The 20,253-nt window shown below is 36.2% G+C and overlaps 1 protein-coding gene across 5 annotated transcripts in view; it reads right to left on the minus strand.

Annotated features, from left to right (window-relative positions):
• The window catches only part of RALYL (RALY RNA binding protein-like), a 727,213-nt gene that overhangs the window by 540,468 nt on the left and 166,492 nt on the right, over positions 1-20,253 (minus strand). Inside the window, exon 2 of one of the 5 annotated variants that reach the window (XM_011937116.1) lies at positions 15,969-16,000. The exons of the other annotated variants lie outside the window; for them this stretch is intronic. The gene's annotated coding sequence lies outside the window, so the exon portion shown is untranslated. The remainder of the gene's footprint in view (positions 1-15,968; positions 16,001-20,253) is intronic. 5 annotated transcript variants of the gene reach the window in all.

Genomic DNA, 20,253 nt, shown 5'->3' on the forward strand with positions numbered 1-20,253 from the left:
TTTTAAACCTTGTGAAGAATTACATCACTAGATTAAAAAGAAAAACTTCAGCCATTGGGTTTTCAGACGAGTTATGGCTTAGGATTTCTTCTTTGATGTAAACAATATGTGACTAGATTCACTGCAACTCTGATGCAGCCACCCCATCCTCCACAGCACCGTGCTCAGCTCCGTTGTCCCAGTTTCTTCTCTGTATCTGTACAATTTCTTCCAATGCCTCTCTAGTGAGTGCATTTGGGCCACCTCCCAAATTCCTGGTTGTCTGTAGCTCTGACCTGAGTGCCTGCTGCCTCATTTCCAGCACAGCCAAGGGCTTGAATATTGGAGTGCTGGAACAAATTCCAGGTGGCTGAAACACCAAACTTGTGTAATTCTAATGGAACATTCTTGAAATGGCAACTAGAGCTTATCACATGTGAAACTAATTTTACTGTTCAGATTAAAGGCAAAAATCATTATTTCATATGTAGTTTTGAATCACACTAAATACATTTTCCCTTAAACTCAGCTATATAATAGGAATTCAAGATTTTCCAATAACTGTGCTTACACTCAGACCCAAATTATTTCATTCTTACTAGAGAAGAGGAAATACTAATCCATCTCAAACATTGATTCTTAAAATGGTAAAGTACTGGCATTTCGTATTTTTCTTTTCTTTTTCTTTACTGCATTTGAAAAGTTGTTGAATGTAAGGTAATATTTTGGGCCTGATTCATTGCTAGAAAATCAGTCTGGAAACCTGACTCCCTGAAGAACACAGTGAGAATTATCCAATTTTATTGTCCTCTACAGATTCATAGAATTGTTGGTGTGAGAAAACCATGACAATGACTCTAATTCATCCCCACACTCAATGCCTGTAGGCATATCACATACCTCCCTAGAGAGACTGAAATGTATTCTACTTTTAAGGATTTCCCCAAATCCTACAACCTCACTCAATAAATCCTTCCAATGTGCAATTACTTTCCACACCAGGAAACATTTCTTCATATCTAAGTAAAATTTCTTTTTCTACAGTATCCTTGTGCCCTCTGCTTCCTCTTGTCTTACTCGTAGTCAAGATTAAGAAGGAATGCTTACTTGTTGCCCTATTCATTAACCTTTGATTTTCATTGGAATGAATAACACATTAGAACTTTCTTGAACTTTTCAGTGTCTTTCTCACTAACACCGCAATGTCATTTATAAGTAGGAAGTTTGTAAATGGATACATCTCTTGTAAAATTCAAGACAACATTTATTGGGTTAATACAAAATGTTCACATTTATCGTCCATCACAAGTGCTTACTTAGTATCAATTATATTTCTTGATGGTTGGCAAAAGTTTGGGTTTCAAAGTTCTAGCAATAGCTGCAAAAAGTAATCTCTAAAAAGTTCAAAGGATACTCAAGTAACACTTTGTGCTCAACAGCAAGAAATGAATGCATGGCCAGGGATGGTAGCTTATGCCTGTAATCCCAGCACTTTGGGAGGCCAACGTGGGCAGATGACTGAAGGCTATGAAATCACAACCAGCCCGGGCAACATGGCAAAACCCCATCTTTACCAAAAATACAAAAATTAGCCAGGCATGCTGGTGCGTGCCTGTAGTTTCAGCTATTGGGAGCCTGAGGCATGAGAGTTGCAGTGAGCCAAGATTATGTCACTGCACTCCAGCCTAGGCAACAGAGTAAGATTCTGTCTCAAAAGAAAAAAAGTTTAAAAAAATGCTGTTTTTAATTGTATTTCATTTTCATTAATTTAAATCTAAAAAGCCACATGTGGCTAGTGGCTACTGAATAACACAGGGCAGGTCTAGTAGATATACCTGCAAAATTGTTTAGTAAACATTATTAAATTTTAGAATTAAGGACTTTTCATTTTTCTCTTAGAGCATGCCTTATTAGTGCAGGAGTTAATTCAGACTTTAAAAACATTAATTTATTATATACATACAAGGAAAGTCTGATATTTGTTTTATTCTGCAGTGATTTTAGTTAAATAGGTATTTTCAAAGTGATTAGACAAAATAAGAAAATGTACAGATATGATTATTAGACATGACTAAAATACTTCTTTCTAAAGGTGAAAGAAAGCGTTACTGAAGATAGCTAAGGATAATAATGGTTTAAATATTAAATCTATATATACAAATATATTATAAACATATTTTCTTACTTTCCTACAACAAATCTTTTTTTTTTTTTTTTTTGAGACAGAGTCTCGCTCTGTCGCCCAGGCTGGAGTGCAGTGGCCGGATCTCAGCTCACTACAAGCTCCGCCTCCCGGATTCACGCCATTCTCCTGCCTCAGCCTCCCGAGTAGCTGGGACCACAGGCGCCCGCCACCTCGCCTGGTTAGTTTTTTTGTATTTTTTAGTAGAGAGGGGGTTTCACCGTGTTAGCCAGGATGGTCTTGATCTCCTGACCTCGTGATCCGCCCGTCTCGGCCTCCCAAAGTGCTGGGATTACAGGCTTGAGCCACTGCGCCCGGCCCCTACAACAAATCTTTGACCCTAACAAGTAAATCATTAATCCTTCATTCAAGTCACTTCAAAAGGATAGATGGTTGATTGAACAAAAGTGGTTTATGCTAATTCAGTAGAAACCTAAAAGGTAATAGCATTCAATAATGAAAATTTTTGTTTGTTCTTTAAAAAAAAAAAAAATCTCAAAATAATTTAAATACCTTATAGTTCAAAGTCCCTCCAAACTCCCACCTCTTTCCCAAAGAAAATAAAAATAGGGTTACATACTGTCAAATAATGGAGAGAAATAGTATTTTCTTTAAATTAAATTTAGTAAAATGGATTAATATGGTTAAATATTTTGTGGTACACAGGTGTATACTTTTCAATTTTTCAATTTTTCATTACATTATATTTATGTATGTATATATTTATATTTATGTATTTGCCATCAATTTAATCACCTAATTCTTTATCACCTAATGCTTAAAGTACTGAGCAATTTTACACATGTTCTGGATCCTTCCAACTCTGCACTTCTCCAATAAGCTACAAATAAATGCTACCTCACATATAGTTCTTATAATGCCAGAGCCTAAAGAATCTCTACAAGGTTCTTTCATTTTTGTCATCCACATCTAAGACATTAAATCAACAATCTCTTCTTTCTCTCAACATTTCTATTTCTAACTAAGCAATTTTCAATTCCTTATTAACACAGTTTCACCAGTGAAGTCATTCTTCTTACATATGCAGTTCAAGAGTGTCTTATTTTCTCCATATTTTTCTCAGCATGTAATATCATGTCAGTATTCTAGGTTTCACATACCCATCATTTCTTCAAGCCCCTGCTCAAAACCATGCTCATCATTTACTAATCCATCATTCACTAACCTCTTCTTTCACCTTTTACTAATCAATCCTACTTTATATTCCCTTACGTGAAACATCGTAACAATAAGCAACATCATTTTACGTATTCATAGTAGGCCATTTTATGACGTTATTGCATGTGCACATACATAGATACACAATTTTATCTTCTAAGAGCCTAAAAGCTAAGAAGAGTTCTGGGGAACTCTCTAAATTCTACTATTAAGTCCTATACTCAAAGTGTTTCAATTTTGTTTTATAAACTAATGACTGTTTATTATTAAATTAATATTTTAAGAGGAGTTAAGAAATTTTATGACCATGACTTGGTATTTCAATGTCTTCATTAAAAAGTTCAAAATGAATAAAACAATGAATAAAATATGACTCATCATATTTAATTCATTCATCAACATCTCTTTTCTGTTTTCTATTTGACATTGTTTGACTTAGTGAATAATTCTAATTTACCTTAAATGCAGAAAGCAATATGAATGGCTCCTACAAATACTAATGTATTCTTCAAAATTGTTTTGCTTTCTCTTATTAAAATGTTCATGTAAATGGTGAACCACATCATAAAGAAAAACATTTATTTCCTTCATGGAGCAGAGAAAATGTAAAACATATAAACTTTAATGCAATCAGCCTTTACCAACTAAATTGAGTTTTTTCTCAGGGAAACCAGTTAACCATTTTTCAAGATTAATTTTAACTTTTGATTTTTAATGAGCAAATAGCTACCATCAAAATATATAAATATATGTATATTTATATATATGGCAAGCTAAATTAGAATGAATAAGGAAAAAAGGTTAAAATCTATCTAGTTCAAGAGGATGGTAGCCTATAGATGCCATTGATTTAAAAGAAAACAGTCTAAAATGATGACACACTTTTCTAGAGTTCTAAAGATATAAACTAGGTGTTTCATTAAAATTCTTGAAAAGATGGATTAAAAACTTGTTTCTTAATTCACTTTGAAATCACTAGCATACATTTCCCCAGTGCCTAAGGTACTAGGCAAGATTTCCCAAGGAAACTTTAACCTTACAATTAGTGTTATCCTAGACAGAATTCATTAGATTCTTTTAAGGCTTGGCATATAATGAGAAATTATTGCAGAGAAACCTTTAATTTAACTTTGTAGTGAATGTCTGTAACAGCTATAGGCAGTAAGTGGGAATGCATGAGATGCCAGTCAGAATCAAGGAAATCAATCTTTCTTTGCTTTCAGTTGATCTTACATTTCTATTCGGATGTACGGTGTGTAAATTTTACCTTTTTTTCTTGGAAATTTGCTTGTCACAATGATTGGGGACATTATTGGCATTTGTTAGTGAGGTCTAAGAAGTGTCATTCTACAATGTGAGGGGACATAAGTGAATTATCAAATAATTGTTCTGCATTTCCTACCACTTTCCAATGTGCAGCAGGACTGCAAGTAAAATATTAATCAGGAAACATTATACATTGTCTTAATCGGAATGTTATCAAGAGTTTTCCAGTATTTTAAACAAGACAACAGTAACTAGACTCATTCTGTTTGTGACACCCTTACAGCAAAAGAGTATCAGTCTGCATCACTGCTGTGTGTTTGTTGTGATTCCATATATTGCTGCAAACACTATTTACCCTATTATTCTATATATGTAGTTGCAAGAATCTAATTACCTCAATTTGAATCTGGCCCAAATGTTTACATATTCTTTTATTTTCCTGTTTTATGACAAAGAGAACACACCATTTTTTCTTGTTAGGTTATGTGTGTAGGTAAATTATATCATTTCAGATTATTAATCAAAAGAGTTGGTGTCTAACACAGTAGAGAACAACTGTTTTTTAAGCTAACTGTGATGATCTCTCTCTCCTTTTCTAAACAGTCCACATCCTTCACAGTTTGGAGAGGCCATGGCTGTGTAGACCTATAAATGAATCTTCTGGAGTCTTGGAGGTAAAATTTTGCTTATTATAAAAGGGGTAAGAGTAAGAGGAGAGCATGTTAATACTTTCCTGTTCCATCCTTCTGCCTTTAATAACATGTCTGTTGTAGCCATTTTGTAGCAATGTAGCAATGAGGCAACAAGCATGGACTAAAAGGGCAAAATATCACCGGACCAATGTATGGTCTTGGAACTACCCTCTTGATCTTCCTGATATGTGAAGGAAGGGGAGTTTGTATGGTTTCAACAACCATTACTGTTTTGATTTTATGCAGCCTTAATCAATTGCAACTGATATAAAACTGAATTTAATATACTACCTTCAAACCTGGTTATTATCCTATGTATTAGTCAGTTCTCACATTGCTATAAAGAACCACCCGAGACTGGGTAATTTATGAAAAAAAGAGGTTTAATTGACCCACATTTACACAGACTTAATAGGGAGCATGACTGGAAGGTCTCAGGAAACTTACAATCATGGCAGAAGATGAAAGGGAAGGAAGCACTTTCTTCACAAGGCGGCAGGAGAGAGACAGAGTGAAGGGGGGAAGTGTCACACACTTTTAAACCATTAGATCTCCCGAGAACTCACTCACTCTCATGAGAACAGCAGGCAGGGAAATCCACCCCCATGATCCAATCACCTCCCATTAGGCCCCTCCTCCAATTCGACATGCAATTTGGGCGGGGCCACAAATCCAAATGAAATCATTCTATATTTCATACCACCATTCACCTAGCTGTTAATGCCAAAAACCTCAGAGTCACCTTTATCACTACCCCTTCACGTCGAACTCCTAATCATATACTAAGTGTTCTTGATTTGACTGCATATAAACGAAGAAATCCATCTACATTTCTCAGTTTGCACTTCCACCCTCATAAGCCTAGTGACCATCACATGCTATCTGTACTTCCTGCTATCATCTCCGAATTGGTTGTACTGAATCTCCTTCACCCTCTACCGCATTCTCTTTACATCGCATACTTACCATTTTAAAATACCAATTTGATGATATTGGTCCTCTTAGAAAAAGACAAATTCCTTTTGCTCAAAAACAAAATTTTTAACTCTTATCCTGGTACACAAGATCAATCCTATGACCTACTCATGAGCCATGCTGTCTCCATTCCCCCCACCCTACATACAAACTCACTTTTCACTTCCTTGGAAAAGTTTTTCCTAATCCATATATTTGGAAAGCCGTAAGTTATCCACTCTTACTGAACACCGTTTTTCCTTCTGAAGTCATTTTTATGAGTTCTTAATTTAATACTGTTTCTGCCACGAAACTATGCAATATAGGGGCAGCTGATGTGACATATTTATCATTATAGTCTTAGTTCCCAGCAGAGCCTTTGTCTCAGATTAAGCACTCAATTTGCAGTGATAGAAACAACGGAAGAATGAACTTTTAAGACCCCTTGGTATGACTCTAGATATATCAAATAACTTTCCTAGAGTAAAATTTGGCTCTCTCCTTATGTCTTCCTCATGGAGGAAATGAAGTAGACATATCAAAGAGTCTTGTCCTCTCAAAAGTCATAATTTCCAAAGTAAATTATTACTGTGATTTTACATCCTGGTTGTATATTTGTGATGAGCATGAGATAGAAGCACTCTTGGTAGGCTGACAAAAATGCAGGGTTCATTGCAAAGCTGACGGCTTTTCCCAGGAAGGTGGTAAATTTACCCAAGTAGAGCCATTGTGTAAGGCCCTAATGGTGTGGCTTTTCTGAAGAACCATTAACCAAAAGAAAACTGAAACCTTAAGCTCTCAGTGTGACAAACATAAAAATCCCAAAGTAAATAGACATAAGCTATGAGCTACCCCTACCTTCTAAGGAGGACCCTTCCTTTGCTCAGCTTGGCTCCCAGGATTCCATTGTATTGACTTAGATATTTAATGTAGAGAAACATTAGAAGTCTTAAGAGGTGTAATCCCAGCACTTTGGGAGGCCGAGATGGGCGGATCACGAGGTCAGGAGATCGAGACCATCCTGGCTAACATGGTGAAACCCCATCTCTACTAAAAAAAATACAAAAAACTAGCCGGGCGAGGTGGCGGGCGCCTGTAGTCCCAGCTACTCCGGAGGCTGAGGCAGGAGCCCAGGTGGCGGAGCTTGCAGTGAGCCGAGATTGCACCACTGCACTCCAGCCCGGGCGACAGAGCGAGACTACGTCTCAAAAAAAAAAAAAAAAAAAAATGAATGAATCACATGCCATAGAAAAAGAATAGTTCAGAATGTGGGAGAAGGGGGTCAACTTGGAATGAGAAAGTCCTGAAGCTACAGCTAGAATTTTCAAAAAGCAACTGAGGAGAAATCAGGCTGTGGAGAGTGGTCTTGAAGGATCTGACTCCTTTCTCTTTCCAGAGAAAGCTGGAAGAGAATTTCTTCAGAAGTTTTACTTCGTGGTGTATGGTGTCTAATCCCAATTCCACCAAACACCAAAAGCATCCCGTGAAAACTCCTAAGAGCTCTCCAGAGTTGGTTTTATATTTTACTTTAAGGGAGAATCATGTTGAGATAGGCCTTAGGGAAAAAGAGTCGCATCCCAGAATTGGGTTACAAATTTGCCAAATACATTTAGTTCAAGTGCCTTGTAGTAACTAGAAACTTCTAGCAACCTGTTTTTAATCAGGGTGGCTTTCACTGAGTTGAGGCAAAGGAAAAATTATTATTATGCAAATTGTAATTCTTAACATTGCTCTGGGAATTTCTTCAGTAGCCACAATATGTTTTCTTTTAAAGGGCCATGTGAAAAAAAAAAATCTATTTTTTAAAAATAGTGATTCCCTCAGGCATGCAAATAAAGACACACAAAAGCACTTTGTCACTGTGAGTCACTGACAACAACTCCAGACTTTCAAAAGATATCCTGGGATATCCAATAATTAATATGCATGTGCTTTAAAATCAAAAATCTCTTACTCAAAATGATCCTTTTGTTATATAATGGCTTTCAAAGAGGAACAAAGACATTTATGACAGTACCAAATATAGACAAAAATATTTATATTTTTAGAGGATTTTATAAGTAAAAAATTACTCAGCTCTATTAACCCTGTTCAGAGGAACAACTCCCAGTCCTCTAACAAATGCTCACCAAAACACCCTTTTTAAGTGGTTAAAATGTTTTTCTTAAGTTAGAAAGGCAGTTAATATTAAGTCTTACACCTTGTAACACATCTTGACATGTCCTGTGAACGAAAAATGATTCATCCTTTCTCAATGACTCATTGATTAATCGTAAATTTGCATATCTAAAAGTAGAAATTTGATGAAAATTTCAAGTTACTGGGAAATTATAAACATTGTCACAGCTGGAATCTATTTAGGTGAAGGGATGAATTTTATGAAGCTGCATGTTATAGTCCTGTGATTGAAAAGAGTGTAAAAGAAGAGATGTGTTGGGAATATTGCTGTGGCAGGTGATCTGTGGGAGACACAAAAATGAATAAAACACAGTTTCCATCCCATGGGGCTTAAAAGCTAGTAGGAGATGGAAAATTTACAGATATCACCAAGACAGTACAGTAAATGACTCACTGGAGTGGGCTAAGTGATGGGAGTAAAAACCATGCAAGTTCTGTGAAGGTCCAGAATTTGATCTTTATATTCCCCAGTACCTAGAAAACAGTCTGGGACATAAAGGGTGCTCAATAAGCATATGTTGAATCAATGACAGTAATATGGGAGGGACTGTGTATGTATATGTTAATATGATTGTATCTGGGAAATTATTCATAATTATAGTTTCAAAAAACTAGAATGACTTTAGGCAGCATGGTAGCATGGACACTTTCAAGTTCCCAGGTGTCCTGGAACCATCTAGGGGTGGTCCAACAGGGGTCAGGGCAATTGGCACCTTATCTAGCTTGGGTTTATATGAAATAGATTATTCAAATAAAGTATTTTCTTACTAAAAAGAGTTATGATTTTTTGCAGAGTAAAAAAGACATAGGATCTGCAGTCCAGAGTTCAATGTTCAAATGCTAGGTCTACTGACTACCAGTTCCCCATGGCCAACATGGGGAAATAGTTTAAACTTTCCAAACTTGTGTTTCATTATGTGAAAAGGGAAGATAACAATAGCTAACCCACAGGATGGTAATGAGAAATAAATAAGCATCAAATGCCAGCAGATTACTTATTATATAGTTTGCATTTTTGCATTTGATGGATCTCAGTTCCCCTTCCATTTCACTAATAGTTTGTAAAAGCAGCTTAATTCCGGATTTAGTGTTGACTATTCGGTCTTGACCTCCTGTTAGTTGTGTGGCTTTGAAAAAGTTATTTAAGTTGTCTGACATTCAGTTTCCTCATTTGTAAAATAGAAACAAAAGTGGTATCTGCTCTCAGAAATACTACAAAAGCATAACAAATATCCTAAATGGCCCTTCAAATATCCTAATTTTATTTGAACCCTGCATGTTGGGATTTTCAAGGATTTGTTTCTTCTCAGTATTTTTAATTTCCGTATCTCTCATTTATTAGTTTCCATTATTAATTTCTTATTCTTTATTAACCTCAGTTTTTTCAGAGGTTCTAAATTACTTAAGAGTATAACTAGAGAACTGAACAGGTAAAATCCAAGACATGGGAAATCTTTTCCTCTGAATTTAGCACTGGATTTATATTACTAGCACGGAAATGGCAAACTGGAGGGGAAAAAAGTCTTAATATCCTGCCAAAGTAAGAATTAAATTAAAAATATACTGGTGGATAAAACTTTCTTAATCGGGTAGCTCTCCAAATTTAACTTGTTTTAAGGTCAAAAGAACAACTTCTTCTGCAGCTTCCTCTCCAACGTGGGGTAAGAGTCAGGTTTACACACATATATTTCCATCTAAAAATTCACAATTACTGCATGCTGTGAAATTAGCCTCTCCAGGTCACCTTACAAACTCTTAACTCCCATTCCATTCAGTCATCATGAACTTAATTCATTTGCTTCTTAAATTGCAAATGTAATGACTGTATTAAAATGTAAAAATACCTTTTGTCACAAATGAATAAGCACAATGCATATTTCTAGATATTCTGTAGCATCAAGTACTTTATATATCTTTTAATAAAGTTATGGAACAACCATAGTATACCACCAATTGTGCACCCCACCCTTGCAAAACAAATAAAAACAAAAACAAGGTAGTCTTAAGAGACCTAACAAGGACAGATAAAATGAAGCTGCCCAGAGAAAAAAGAAATCGAATTAACAATATGGGAGACTATCAGAAAGAACTGTCCCAAGATAAAATGGGCCATGTTGAAGAGTATCTAGTTGGCCACATTGTTGCGGTATTGCAGAGGCAAGTCAATCATCAACTGGCCAGTAATACAGTACAAGGAAATTCATGTACCCCTGAGAGCTGGAAAAGTCCCTCTGTATCACAGGATTCTGTAAATTCTAAGTACAAATAATAAAGAATAGGCTATCTTTTAAAATGAATGTCTAAAGCAAAATTCACATTTAAAATAAATCACATTAAGTAATAGTTTGAGGAACAAACCACGACTCTAAGTACATAATATTAATGACAGTTTCAGAAAAGTAATACACGAGAATACTTAAAATTTTCCTCTTATTGATCAGTTTACAACATTTTTAACAGAATAACTACTCAATCAGATTCAAGATGACATTAAGTTATTACTTAGTACTGAACTGGTTTTGTCTGTTACAAATAAACATGTTACTTTAACGTAACACTGTACGATATTTAAAGTTCTAAAGAAGAGTTACCCAGATCAAACAAACTGGAATAAATTGTTTATCATTATTATTTTTGGTAGTTTGCTTTGCTATTAACATGTTATCAAAAACAATGTCATGCCACAATCCGCTCACCCCCTCCTTATCCAAGGCAGTCCCAGGTATCTCCCCAACAGAGGTCCTTAGTGCCCAAGTTTATTTCCTACTGTAAAATAACTCTATTTTACCACTGAACAAAGATAGCTGGGAAAGTTCTTCTGAGCATAGAAAGCAACTCTCCTAGTGATTTCTCTCCTTCAAATAGTGCTCCAAATCCTCCCTTCTAATTATAGTGTTTTAATCTACACAAAACTACTTGCCCCTAATTATTCTTAGCCATTTTCCACTGGAGAGTTTTATTTGTGTTTTGCTTATTTGGCAGTAGTGTCCCAATAATAATGAGAAGGGAAGGGGCCACTTGTCATTGTAAATGGTGTAGCACTCTGATTAATGTGCCTTTGTGAAGTTTACTAGTGCCTTGGTTCTGAGGCAATATATGCATGGCTTGTTTTTACTTACTAGTTTACTTAGTTGCTTATTTTCTTACAGACTTATTTATTTCATTCTGGAATCCACAAGCAGACCAGTATAGTACTGTCTCAACCAGGGACAATACAGATTTCAAACGAACATTATAAAACAAGAAACATAAAGCAAACTAAATTCACAGGCAAATATTTTAAAAATTCTTCACTTCACAAAAACCCTTGAAAAACACACTCAACAGCAACTATTTCTGCATAGTTTTGCAGTATAGCAAATTGTTATAAGCATTCACATTTGAAACTTCATGTGCATTTTAGATCACTGTGAAGTGGCTGACTGCAGAAGATCCTGGGAGTGTCAGGGTATGTGGGGGAAATAAAGCTATAGGGCTAGCCAACTGTGGTGGATATTGGTCATACATGGGGCTGTCCAGTGTCTTATGAAAAGCCCTTTGGTACTTGAATACATTTTAAAACTGTGAATTCTACCTTTCCAGTTCAGAAGCTCAACTTGAAATAAGCAGATTCCTTTGCAGTTGTGATATAGACATATGACCTAGGCTCCAGAAATCAAATGCAAAAATCAAGAGACACTTGTATTCAAATGGGAGTAATGTGAAGAAGTTGTTTATATTTTTGCTGGGGGTTTGGGAGTTGTGCAGTAGTGTCTAGATATACTTGGTGACAGCAGCAGAGACAATGATGACCAAAATGATGCAAGGTCAAGTTCTTGGCTCAGACCTAATCTCATTGAGGTGATGGGTGATTCCTCCGTCTCACTGCATGGTAGTTACTAGGCTCATGTTCATGTAAGGCCAGCCTTGTGATACGCTTCTAAGCATATCTCTTGAAGATGTAACCTCAAACTTGGCTTCCCAGAACTCCCACCAATTGTGTTCTAATAAACATATTATAATGAACACCTTTGATACTTAAGTGTTTACGTGTGTTGATTGCAATTAAGAACAATGACTGATAATGACTGAATATAAGGGTAGGTGGGGGGAGAGAAAATATCAAGGCAGACTCCAGAATTTGAAGCTCAAGTAACTGCATAAATATGACCTACTAACCAAAGATATACAGTGTGGTAGGGAGGGGACAGCAGCAGAAATTCTCAGGAACTTATGATAACCAAAATTTAGTCAAAGACTGATGTGTGTTTGGATTTCAGCTCTTCCCCTTGTTCTATTTCTTAAACTGTAATACATAATGTTCCTGTGAGAACTGGATATAATCTATGTGAAGTACTTGCCAAAATTCGCAATACAAGTTGTTGTTATAAAGATGAGAAAGGGTGCAACAGCATTTTTCTGAAAGAATCATCTAATTTGTAGATCTAGCCTTGGAGAGGGATGGGTGGTAAGTATTAGAGTACTGGAATCCTGGCCAAATAAACTGGGTTTTAAATGTTGGTTCTAGTTCTAGGCATGGTCTGGAAATATGATAAAAGTTAAATAGGAAGGTAAATCCAGGGAAAGCCAAGAAAAATGGCCTCTGAATGGTTATTCCCTGGACCTCGGTGTATCCACAGGTTAGTCTCAGGCACACTTGTCCCAAGCCTTAAGCAGCAAATCTAAACTGGTGGTGTTAGGCTTCTCTTCCCTACCCAGCCTTTCAGGGTTGGCTGAATAACTTGGCCTGCAACTGAGGGCAACTGTAACCATAGGTGAGTTAACTACAGGTTAGTTAACCATAGTTAACCTATGGTTAATTCACCTAACCCTAACCCTGGCCCAGAAATGTCAAAACTTTCCATACATCTTATGATAATTTACACACATACACCACCCGAACACACATACACCATAATCCTTTTCCCTCACAATTTTCTATTATAGTCTCAGAACTTGTAAAAGCTGGTTCTAAATAAATATTTGTAGGATTGGATTAAATTTTTTAAATTGAATACCTTTTGAGAAACTGCTGGAATATGGTTTTCTTGTTATTGTGAACTTCAGAAAAACATTGACAGTAGATAAAGCAGTAATTGTTCCCAGTGGTGTAACTGCCTGGGCATTGTGCAATGATTTGATCAGACCCTTTATACAGACTCTTCTGCGCATTAAATGGACAACTGGCTGGGTAAAATAACCTGCTTTGTAAAATGATGCTGATGGGAATGGGGGTGCAAAATAGCCTAGGAGGAACGAAGTCAGTAGGACATGCAGTGAGCTCTTGCAAGGTAAGTGAAATGCAACAACAATGTCAGTAAAAAATACAGAAAAATTGCATGCAACACAACTTTAAGCTCAGTTATCACTCAGTCAGCAAACTCTATCTCTGAAAAATCCATACCTTTTGACAGTATAGCCTGGTACAAAGACACCAAATAGTGAGTTACTTCCTCAGAAGTGATTTTGGCAATAGAGCTGTTAAATTAAATTTGTCTTAAAGCTGCCTACATATGTAGCAAACTGCAACCTTACTTAATAGGCAAATAAACCATAATGTAACTTAACAGTATATTCCTCCAATAAATAGCTAAGTCTCAACCAATCACAGCAGCCAAACTTCAGCCATCACAGGCTGCCAAATGATCAGGTTATGTCCATATAAGGCAAATGCCTTGTCCCACCATGCCCAAAAAAGGCAAATACTAAACTTTAACCAATCAAGTTTTTTTTTTTATTCCCTTTCTGTCTATAAATACTATCTACTACTGGGGAGAGCTCTCTGAACCTCTACAGGCTCAGTGTGCTGCCCAACTCATGAATTGTTCTTTACTCAAATAGCAAGCTTTGCTGAATTTAATTTGTCTACAGATTTTCTTTTAATAGAGCCTAAGAGGCAAAGCTGCTGATGCTAATCCTCTGCAGAGGCTGGAGTTTTTAATTTCAATTGCAGTGACACAGCACAAATACAGGACTAAAATTTTCAGATACCGTTTATGCATATTTTATTTTGCCTGCTCAGAAAATAGACATTAGGAACTTATGTCCTTCCCTGGATTTGAACCAAGGTGAAGCAATGGGCAAAAATAGTTTGGGAGATGAGAAGAAGGATATATTAGATTAAAACTAAATGGGAAGAGATCCTAACTCATCAAGAAGAACAGGATATTAACCTCAGAGAGGGCAGATTAGCAAAGATTTAATGCCCAAAATCAGAGGAAGTAGGAGCAGATAAAAAAGGAAGATGCCAGTGGTTAGGGGAAGACAGAGAAAACATAGTTGAGGTCAGTGATACCATAGAAATGATATGGATGGGGTGGTTGAGGATAGCAGAGTATAAAATCTGCACAAGGAAAATGAAGAAATGCAAAATAAATGAACAGGACAGCAAAGTAAAGAAGTGAAGGGCTTACTACTTTATTATTGTTCTTAACAATAAGATGGGGGGGCTAAAAATACTGTAGTGGTAAATGTGTGTGTGTGTGTGTGTGTGTGTGTGTTTTAATTGCTCTGTCACCCAGTCTGGAGTGCAGTGGCACGATCTCAGTTCACTGCAACCTCCACCTCCCAGGTTCAAGTGATTCTCCTGCCTCACTCAGCCTCCCAAGTAGTTGGGTTTACAGGTACCCGCTGCCAAGCCTGGCTTTTTTTTTTTTTTTTTTTTTGTATTTTTAGTAGAGACAAAGTTTCACCACATTGGTCAGGCAGGTCTTGAACTCCTGACCTTATGATCCACCCGCCTCAGCCTCCCAAAGTGTCCTGGGATTACAGGTGTGAACCACCACATCTGGCCAAATGTGCTTATTTCTTAAAAATATTTTATAAATATCAATTCCTTATTTTAGAATACTTATTTGTGTATGGTCTTAAGTATTCTGACATTTTTACTTTCAAGCTATGGATTGTATCAATTTTTAGTTCTCCAATAAAATCAATATTCTGGCATAAATACTCATAGGCCTGAAGAGAACACTGGACTTTGGGAGGCTGAGGTGGGCAGATCACCCGAGGTTAGGAGTTTGAGACCAGCCTGGCCAACATGGCGAAACCCTGTCTCTACTAAAACTATAAAAATTAGCTGGATGTGGTGGCATACACCTGTACTTCTATCTACTTGGGAGGCTGAGGCACAAGAATAACTTGAACCCAGGAGGCGAATGTTGCAGTGGGCCAAGACAGCACCACCGCACTCCAGCCTGGGTGACAGAGTGAGACTCCATCTCAAGAAAAGAGCATTAGAAACATTCATTTATCAATCTTTCCTACAACTAGCATAACCATTTGTTAGTTCATGCACTACATATGTATTTGATCTCTACCATGAATACAAACATACTCCAACGACAAGCAGTAACCATTTATACCAAAAAACCAACATGGGTAATAAATCGCTTTAAAGAAAGGCAAGCCTGTCAGCCAATCTCTGACACCATTAAAAGAAGCACCTGACATTGCATCTAAATTGGGGAAATCTGGTCAGATGTTGGTCATCAATCTGCTTAAACATATTTAAAATTCAACAATGCAATATTTTATTCAAACATTTGTTGAACACTTACTATGGAGCCAGGCACCTCACCAAGGGCTATGTCTGCAAAGGAAGAGAAAATAGAGCAATTGCTCATCCGAAAATACACAAGCAAGCGAGCAACCCATTTCATTAGGATAATTTTGAATAAGAGAAATGCATACAAGTTACAATAATTGTCCCAAGGAGGTAAATTAATGAGGACTGGAGGGTTGAGTGAAGGTTTCACAGAGGGAAAGGGCAAGTATAAGTAAAGTAGTAAAAGACAACTTGGAAAACTGCTGCACAGTCCATGGTACCTAAGCTTTTCCACAGCATGCATCATAAGTATAATTATTTGGTTAATTTCTATCAGTCCCACTAGCCTCTGTGAAGCTCCCCAAGGGGAGGATGAAGTCTTTCTGGTTCACTCATATTTAACACTTGTATCTAGCATAATGCCTGACTTCTTTGTGGTGCTCAATTTACATTAGTGGGGAAGTGAATGAAATGTGTTTCTATATATCAGGACATGAAGGAAGGTAGACAGGGAAAAGTGAAAATGAGAGGGAGATGCTGGAGGGTCTTTCCAAAGGCTGCTTTAGTAATAGTCTAAGAGTTTAGATTTTCTTTTGAAGGTGATATCATTTCATTGAATTGAATCCATTAACTACTTAGAGAAGACATAAAAAGACTCATGTATCTAAAGATAATGCTGGGGCAAGGGTAATATGTGTATACATTGAACAGGAAGGGACTGAGGTAGACATGTCATAGTAGAAAAATTATGACAGCATTTATTTCACTTCCATGATAAAGTATTTCCAAACTGCCTTCGTGAGGGGAGGGTAATACTTTCTAATGAAAAGTTGGCAGATACCATTGACCTAACATCTCCCTGGGAGCATCTTACTGAGTAACATAATAGAGAAGGCTACAGTTGGTGACTTTCTGAGGCCCAGTACACTCCATAAATATGTTCTGTTTATCTCCCAAATGTGTGACAATGTAAAGAAAGGGAACCCTTGCACACTGTTGGTGAGGGTGTAAAATAGTATGGCCATTATGGAAAACTGTATGGAAGTTCCTAAAAAAAAAAAAAGAAAAGAAAAGAAACTGAAACTAGAATTATCATATGATCCAGCAATCCCACTTTGGTGTATATATCATGAGGAATTAAAAAGATATCTACTCCCATGTTTACTCTAGCATTATTTACCAAAGCCAATATCTGAAATCAACCTCTATCCATTAGTGGATGAATGGATACAGGTTTGTAAGCTCAATTACTCAGCCTTGAAAAAAGAAGGAAATTATGTAACTTGGATGAACCTGGAGGACATTATGTTAAGTGAAATAAGCCAAGGACAAAAAGACAAAACCACTGATCTCATTGATATGTGGAATCTAAAAAAGTTGAACTCATAGTAGCAGAGGGTAGACTGGTGGTAAGGGGATGAGAATTGGGATGGGAGATAATGTTGTCAAAGGGTAGAAAGTTGCAACTGAGTGATTAAATAATTAATATTTAAGATGATGGATATGTTAGTGTGATTTAATTATTCCACACTGCATACATATATCATAACTGTGTACCCCACAATTAGTCACAATAAATTATAAAAAATTAAATTGAAACAAACACGCCCCCAGAATAAGAAAGTAAATATAATGAGGTAAGTGTTACTTTGTCAAACTAAAAGCAATCATCTTATACCTTCCCCAACAGACTCATTTATTCACTTATGTCACTGCCCAGCTCCTGAAAGTACATAGGTATGTTACACTAATTTAAATAATCTTCCTTGAATAAAGGAAAAAATACATACAATTATAAAGTTTAAAGGTATGATCATAGTACTTTCAATAATAATATAGTTTTCTATTTTTTTGTATAACAAAATAATCTTGATCAACTGTAAGATTTACAAGTATTTCTTAACAGGTTAATCTGTATTATACCTAATCATAGTCTCCTCTGTGAAATCATGGGTTGCAATTGCTATAAAATACAAACTAAAGAGAAAACAAATCCATTTCAAAGTCCTCTCCCACTGTGACAAATAACTTTATAAAAAATGAAATTCCTGTTGCACAAGATTGCATTAATAATAAGTATAAACAGTAAGAAGTACTAGGCATTTTAATATGAAATTGAACACGTTGGGGATCTTTCTAAACATGATCACTAAACCAATTGCCATATATCACTGTAGGTCATATCCAATTATCTTTAAACTCGAGCTAAGGAGTTCAAGACCAATGTGGGAAACATGATTAAACCTCAGTTCTACAAAAACAACAAAAATTAGCCCAGTGGGGTGGCTCATGTTGGTAGTCCCAGCTATTCGGGAGGCTGAGGCAGGAGGGATGGTTGAGCCTGCAGTGAGCCATGATTGCACCACCACACTCCAGCCTGGGTGACAGAGTGAGACCTTTTCCTAAAAAAAAAAAAAATAAAAAAAAATCTTATTGTGTTAGCCTTCTGTTTATCTGTGCTTCTTCTTGAAAGAAAGAATTAAGAGGAGGAAAAATATCACTTGAAATAAGGGTATAATTACTTAACTCACTTACATCTAAGTATTTCAACTGTAAAATATAAGACTGCTTATTTTGTTTAGCCTTCCAGTTTTTCAATTGTGTATTTGGATGATTCTTTGCTGAGCTATGTAGAAAGGCATCAGTGTCAGCACTGATAAATGTATGTACTCTATCTGCTTTTCAATGGGCAAGGAGGATGTATCCGATATTCAAAGTGAGCAGAGCAATGCTTATCCGCATTTCTGAAGGTCTGCAAAAATCCCATAAATTGTAAGAAGCTGACAGAACTAATATTTCACACTACTATGAATATAACTTGTTAATAGTATAAACCTATTGACAGTAAATATCCTCCATATTTCTCTGTGGAAGGATTTTCTTTAAATTTTCATAGAGAAGTAACCTATAGAACTAAATCTTTAAAATACTCTCCTTTCATAAAAAGTATTCTTTAACATCAAGAATCACAGCTGTCAATGCTGTGATCCACTCTGCATGTAGAGTGACTTAATTCTTTACTTCTGTGATGCCTACCAAATGGTCAGTGACTAAGTATCATATTACTTTGCAGAATTTCTGTACATTTTAAAAATAGGAAAGATTGGCATAATTCTATTATGACTTTTGATTCACGTTCCAAACTGTAAGAAAAGCTAGATGCCTAACAGGAGTTCTGCTTGTCCACTCATTATACTTAGTGACTACACACCATTTACATCACCTGCTTCATCAGATTTTCCAACCCAGACCATTTCCTTCTGCTGTAATATGTTCACACACCAAAGGAAGCCAAGGTAAAGCATCACCTGATGAAACAAAATATTACCCAGGCATGCAGAAGTGACATGATATGAATCTGCATTACCTTGGCTACTGGATCCCACTGTACCACATCTAGGAGTAACTGGCATATGAAGCCTAGGTCAAACATTTATCCGTTCAGTATGCAATTATAGAAATGCTTGGCTTATCCATCATCATTTAGAAATAAACACGTACTTCAGTGATTTTTCTAGATAATAGAAATTCGCTTCTTCAAGCGCCAAAGCTTTTGGTTTGCTCAATTTTCATTTTCTGTTCAGTGTATTATATATTCCTCTGTTATCTCAGAAAATAAAAACCATAGACATCAATTTGGCCCTATGATAGAGTGTGCTGATGCCTTCACAGACGATTCATGTGTGTAGGCCTGGCTATTCTCATATAAATGATTTGGGAGGACCACACTTTTTGAGTTTTATATATATATTGCACGATGCTCTGTACCCTCACTCACTGTCAAGGCACTGTTAACAATTTTTGCTGCTGTGAACTTGACTCTCCTCTTTTTGTCCTTTTTATTTTCTGAATTACAGTTTCCTAAGTAAAGGTTTGGTTCTCCTATAAATGAATTTCATCAACTTTAGTGTATGTGTATGTTCATATTTCATTTATCTTGTCAGTCCAGTCTTATTAACAATATTTTTTCTTGCCTATATTATCACAATGCAAATGATAATAATGCATCTAATCTTTACCATGGGCCCTCCTGTGTTAGTTAATTAAGTTATCATGTGTAACCTAATTAAATCCTCCTCATCACAATTTTATGAGGTATGAGCGACCTTTGTCTATTACATTCTACATATGGGAAATTCTCCGTAACTCTCAAATGATAGATATTGATTATGTTGGAATGGTGACTTGAATAGTGACTTCTAGATGAGTGAAATGTATCTGTACAATGGTTTTCTTTACAGCTGGTTCACATTGATATTTTCAAAGACAATCCTTACATAAGAAGCTTCTTTGGGTTG

The sequence above is a fragment of the Colobus angolensis genome, unplaced genomic scaffold (assembly GCF_000951035.1).
Source record: "Colobus angolensis palliatus isolate OR3802 unplaced genomic scaffold, Cang.pa_1.0 Scaffold16, whole genome shotgun sequence".
NCBI classification, from domain to species: domain Eukaryota; kingdom Metazoa; phylum Chordata; class Mammalia; order Primates; family Cercopithecidae; genus Colobus; species Colobus angolensis.